Consider the following 5,958-nt stretch of genomic DNA (forward strand, 5'->3'; position numbering starts at 1 on the left):
TCACATAGCACTGCGGTATCCAGGAACGGGCAACTTTCCTCATGCACAGATCAACCTAAGACATGGGGCCCGGTGGCGATAGGGTTATCCTATGACGGGAAAGGCTGTGACATTAGAGGAACGACCTAAGACAGGAGCCACAGCGGATGGGCATAATTACACAGACCTAGTCCAGCCTCATTTTAATAAAAAGGGGGAGATGTGGGAGATGTGGAGAGCCGTGCCACGAGCAATCACCATTATAAGATGGCGCTGGCCTCTGCTGTGCCTAACTAGTAAACTTGTACGAAGGTGCGAGAGTGAACTCATGCCTAGTCACTGCCCATCTCGGGGCGTAGTAATGGGGTGATGGGTGAGCAACAAATCAGGAGCTGACACGACACACCAGGTGCTGAAACGCCTGAGGGCTGAGGGCTATATAAGCAACGCCATTTTCCGGGGTCTGGGTCTTCCCTCCTGAAGAAGCAATAAAGCTTTTTGGTGCAGAAGAATCTGGTTGTCCGAGTGTGTGGGACAAAGAGGGGCCTTCAAAAGAGAAAATACAAATACAAAAACTTGCAACGAAAAAACAAGTAAGACCCAGATTCTGCATCCCAAAAACTTTGCCAGGTGACCAGCTAAGTCCAGTATCATGAGAAATACTACATTTGGGTACACCACCACTGTACCGCAGAGGCCATTTAACTTCTTAGTGGTGACGAGCAACAGTGTATGCCTCAGAAGAAAACAGTGACAGGTATTCATTATTGTAGAGTGAGAGGATCTGCAACAGAAACAGGCTAAGTAAGTCCAAGAAGATCTTTGGGTAGGGAGAGGAAACACAAAATGTCTACTTTTTAGACCACTCATATTCCCCAGAGGGGGTGCACCGTTCCTGGAGGTACTGCAATACCAGGTCGATGCGTGGAGTGGACGGAGCAAGCTCCTATTCCAACTCCTACTTCCAAAAATCCATTTAATATATTGTCCTCGGATAGAGGACGTATCAGATATTAAACTGATAAGAACAGATACTACACTTGATCTTAGCCAAAAGGCCGAGAAGCGATACCCACCTGCGCCCACACGCCCGATACACTCAACACCGCACACACCTTCAACTCACGGTCACCAACACTCGCGCGCCCGCAAACACGCGCCCGACACCGAACCTCCTCTTCTATCCTGTCCACCACCTTTACGCCAGGGAAAGCCCGAGGAATCCAAGGGGGCCGAGAGGATTTTGTTGCGATTTTCGTTCCCAGAGTTCCGCGGAGACCCGGCCGCGTCCTTATTTGCATGCCCCGCCCACCACGCCTTCCGAGGCCGCTGCCCCGCGCCGCCAGAGCGACGCTGTACCGACCCGATGTCAGAGGTTCGGCCAGGCTCCTCTTCACAATCTTTCAGACACTGAACTGGCAACACTCACTGCAAGAGGGAACCTAGACCGGGCCACACACTCTCCCCCTCTCTTATCTATCTAGTAGCCGGCGGCCGGGGACGACCGGATCTCATCCCCTCAAGGGGCGGACGGAGCCTTGGGATTGCAGCTCCTTTGCTAGAACTAGTGCTCTGGGATTTTGTCCTTCCCCTTCGTTCCTTCTTTTTCTTGTTCCTCTGGTTTTCAACATGGGAGTCTCTCGCCTGGGAAGCCCAGACTGATTGACGTGTGATTCCAGGTGATCCTCCTGCCTCTCAGCCTGCTCCAAAAGCAGGGTTTCTTTCATTTATATTTTGAGACAGGATCTCTCTGTGTATTCCTGGCTATCCCCGAATTTGCTATGTCGACCTGCCTGGCCCTGCGTTTTTAAAGTTCCTCCAACAGTTCCTCTTGTTTTAAAAGCAGATGTGAGTTCCAGGACAGCCAAGGCTATACAGAGAAAACCTGTCTCGAACCCCCTCCCCCCCCAAAAAAGGGAGATGAAACCTACTTTGGATTTTTGGAGGAGGAATTTTCAGCACCACAGGCTCGTGCATGAGAGGACCTAGTGTTCCAGACTGACCGGAGCTCTGCGTTGAAATTCTTTGCGCAGCCGGGCGTGGTGGCACACGCCTTTAATCCCAGCACTCCGGAGGCAGAGGCAGGCAGATTTCTGAGTTCGAGGCCAGCCTGGTCTACAGAGTGAGTTCCAGGACAGCCAAGGCTACACAGAGAAACCCTGTCTCGAAAGAAAGTCTTTGTGCAAGCGAAATTAAATGAACATCTTTGGGCAGGAAGACCATTAGGTCCCGGATCAGTGCTCGGTGCCTGGAATCTCTTCCTAGTCTCTGCTTTCAGAAGCTCTGGTACTAAAGTGGGTGAAAAGAAAAGCATGAAAATTATTGCATATTGTAAGTGTAATTCTAGTACTTGGAAGCCTGAGACAGATACTCTACCCCACACACACCCCCTCAAAGAAAGTGTGTGTGTGTGTGTGTGAGAGAGAGAGAGAGAGAGAGAGAGAGAGAGAAAGAGTTGGTAGAATGGTTGCCCAGCATTCACCTGTTTTGATCCTCAGCAACTCCTAAAATCCAGGTTCAAGTCACATTTCTGAAATCAAAGTACCTTGGGGGCATATAGATAAGACAAGGCAATTTTGGCTGCATAATGAATTTGACATCCACCTGGCACATACAAGCCAACAAAAAAGAGAAGTGATATAAGGCTATATATATATATATATATATATATATATATATATATATATATATGGCTATAGCTGAGTGTGCTCCAGCAAGCAAAAAGACCCTAGATTCAGCAGTTAACAAAAAAGTGTGTTTGTGAACAAAGTCAGCTGCTTAGGTTTTTGTCAGTGTGACAGGGGGTCCTTTAGGAAGAGAGAATTTCACTTGAGGAAAATGGCGACAATAGACAGGCTATAGGCAAGTCTGGATTTTCTTGATTAGTGATTGATGTAGGAGGGTTTAGCTCAATGGAGATGGTAGCACTCTTGGGCAGGTAGAACATCATCATGGTGTAAGGAAGAAGGCTGGGCTGGGCATGGTGGTACACACCTTTCATCCTAGCACTGGGGAGGCAGAGGCAGGCCTGTGAACTTGAGGCCTAGTCTACAGAGGGAGTTCCAGAAGAGCCAGGGGGTGCAGAAATTCTGTCTCAAAACGGGATGATGATATAGATACAGATATAGATACAGATAGAAAACAGGCTGAGCCAGCACAGAGAGCAAGCCAGCGAGCAGCACTCGCTAAAGCTTTTGTCTCAGCTCCTGTCTTCAGGTTCTTACCTTGCCTTCCAGCAACGGTTGGCTGTGACAGGGACACATAAGCCAAAGTACACCCTCCCTTCCAATTTTCTTTTTGGTCGTAGCATTTATCACAGCTGTGGGATACGCCACATACGCCATTACAAGATGGCGCTGGTTTCAATAACCCAACGCCCATGAATATGGGTAAACAACCAATGTGCGCATGTACCTAAGAGTTTTTTGCCGAGTCACTGCCTGGCCTGAGGCATGTAAATGAGGTACTGAAAGGATAACCAATCAGGTATAGACACGCCTCTCCTAGGTCTATATAAGCAGCGCCAGTTCTGGGGCTCGGGGTCTTTCGCATTCGAATAAATTTCGCTCTCCCAATAAATGTGTTGCAGAAGGATCCTGTTGTGGCGTCTTTCTTGCTGGCGAGTCAGGCGTCCCACAAATGGTGCCGAAACTCGGGAAGAAACATCTTTAGGCACAAGCGAAGACCCCCTGTTACAGGGAGGATTCAGAACTGCATCACAGGGATGGAGCGGTTAATGTAGTGTTCCCGCAAAGCAGACTGTTGAGAAGGATTCAACTGCGTGGATTCAAAACTCTTCAGCTGGGGAACAGTGGTACCGGTAAGTAAAAAGAAATTAATATAAGTCTCTGAGAGGTATGCTTTCCTACGGAATAGATCTGGTAATTGTCGCTGGGGTTGTGTTGCTGTATGCCGTTGCCTTAATTGTCATCACCCTGGACACGAGTGAATCTGCTGGGAATAGCTAGACAGATACAAAAGATCAAAAAATGAGTGTAGATAAACTTGTGAGTCACGTAGATAAGTGAGTATCTCAAGGACACTTCGGTCCAGGACGAGTATGGGTACTGGCCAGTCTACGCCATTAGTGGGGCCGGTGCAAGCCTTGCTTAAAGAATGAGGTTTAAAGATTTCTGAAGCCGGGCGTGGTGGCCCACGCCTTTAATCCCAGCACTTGGGAGGCAGAGGCAGGTGGATTTCTGAGTTAGAGGCCAGCCTGGTCTACAAAGTGAGTGCCAGGACAGCCAGGGCTACACAGAGAAACCCTGTCTCGAAAAACCAAAAAAAAAAAAAAANATTTNTGAAAGTACAGTAAGAGGGTTCTTAAAAGAGATAGACAGACTCGCTCCTTGGTTTGCCCCCACTAGGTCGCTGACGCTACCTAGTTGGGAAAAGCTAGGGAGAGATATAATGAGAGAGGAGGCAGAAGGGAAGGTGAAAGCAGGAACAAGGCCGTTATGGAAGCTGATTAAGGCTTGTATCCAGGACAAGAAATGTGAGCCAGCTGTTAAGGAAGGGCAGNGACTTTTGCAGGAGCACCAGGAGAGTATGTCAGAAACAGAGAGAAATGAAAAAGAAGGTGCGCGCAGAAAAATAAGTAAAATAAGAAACATAAAAAGAGAAAACAAAAAGAAAATAAAATATAAAAATACAAAAGATAGTATAAAGAATGAAGATCAAGCATCCCTTTTATACTCAACATATTAGAGCACATACATCATTACCTGGACCTATGGTTAAGGGAAATGCAATTGCTGATTCAGCCACCAGAGATATGGTTTTGCTATCACAAAGTTCTATAGAAAGTGCTAAGAATTTTCATCAACTTTATCATGTCCCTGCTTCTACATTGCGACAGAAGTTTAAGCTCGCATGAACAGAAGCTCGAGACATTGTTCTACAGTGTGGTAAATGTGTAGAATTTATTAATGCACCTTCAGTGGGCATTAATCCTCGCAGATTGCAACCCCTAGATGTTTGGCAGATGGATGACATGCATATCCCAGCTTTTGGTAAATTACAAATATGTACATGTGTCCATCGATACCAGTTCTGGTGTCCTACATGCCTCTCCCTTGACGGGGGAAAAGGCAGTTCATGTCATATCCCACTGCTTAGAGGCTTGGGCTGCATGGAGCAAGCCCCTGGTACTAAAAACAGATAATGGTCCTGCATATACCTCTTCTAAATTTAGTCAAATTTGCAAACAAATGCAAGTGAAACATATTACTGGGTTGCCCTATAATCCACAGGGCCAAGGCATCATTGAAAGAGCCCATCGTACTTTGAAACAATATTTGCAAAATAAAAAGGGGGAATAGAGGCCATGACGCCAAAGATGGCTCTATCCCTTGCAATATTTACTCTTAATTTTTAAAAATTGGATGATGCTGGAAGATCACCAGCTGAAAGGCACGGACAATGGCCTCAACCACCCAATGAAATGGTCAAGTGGAAAAATGTCCTTGATAACAAATGGTATGGCCTGAATCCCATATTAATCAGATCCAGGGGAGCTTTTTGTGTTTTTCCACAGGGTGAAGATAATCCACTTTGGGTTCCGACGCGACTGACAAGAACCGTGAAAGATCAAGATGAATCCCAAGATGATCCTGCTATTCTTACTCCTGATGATTGAGACAGGGATAAGTATACCTTTGTGGGCCGTAGTGAGATCATGGCCAGTACCTTTACCGGTACATTCCAATTCTTCTACCTTGCCTTTGTTTTTNGCAACTGAATGTTTTTTGGATACTCCTTGTACACGACAAACTCCTCAAGAGCCACGGGTGTATAATAGTACGAGTTTTCATTTAAATTATACACTATGTTTTGTACATAATGTGGATAAACCTTTTACACCCTGTATATTTTTAAAGAAAAAGATTATCTCTAATTGGGCAGATCCCATTAGCCAAAATAAAGTGAGCTCTGNNGTGTTACTTAATGCTTTAACGCAAGTTGCTCAAGGAGCACAAT

At 46.3% G+C, this 5,958-nt stretch overlaps 1 long non-coding RNA gene and 1 other non-coding gene across 2 annotated transcripts in view; one reads left to right on the forward strand and one right to left on the reverse strand.

Annotated features, from left to right (window-relative positions):
- The window catches only part of LOC110304563, a 70,872-nt gene that overhangs the window by 47,191 nt on the left and 17,723 nt on the right, over positions 1–5,958 (forward strand). The window lies entirely within an intron of this gene.
- Positions 859–1,049, reverse strand: LOC115032728. The gene has a single exon (XR_003838343.1). It is a non-coding gene; the product is annotated as a U2 spliceosomal RNA (small nuclear RNA).

This window comes from Mus caroli, chromosome 11 (assembly GCF_900094665.2).
Source record: "Mus caroli chromosome 11, CAROLI_EIJ_v1.1, whole genome shotgun sequence".
Classification (NCBI taxonomy): domain Eukaryota; kingdom Metazoa; phylum Chordata; class Mammalia; order Rodentia; family Muridae; genus Mus; species Mus caroli.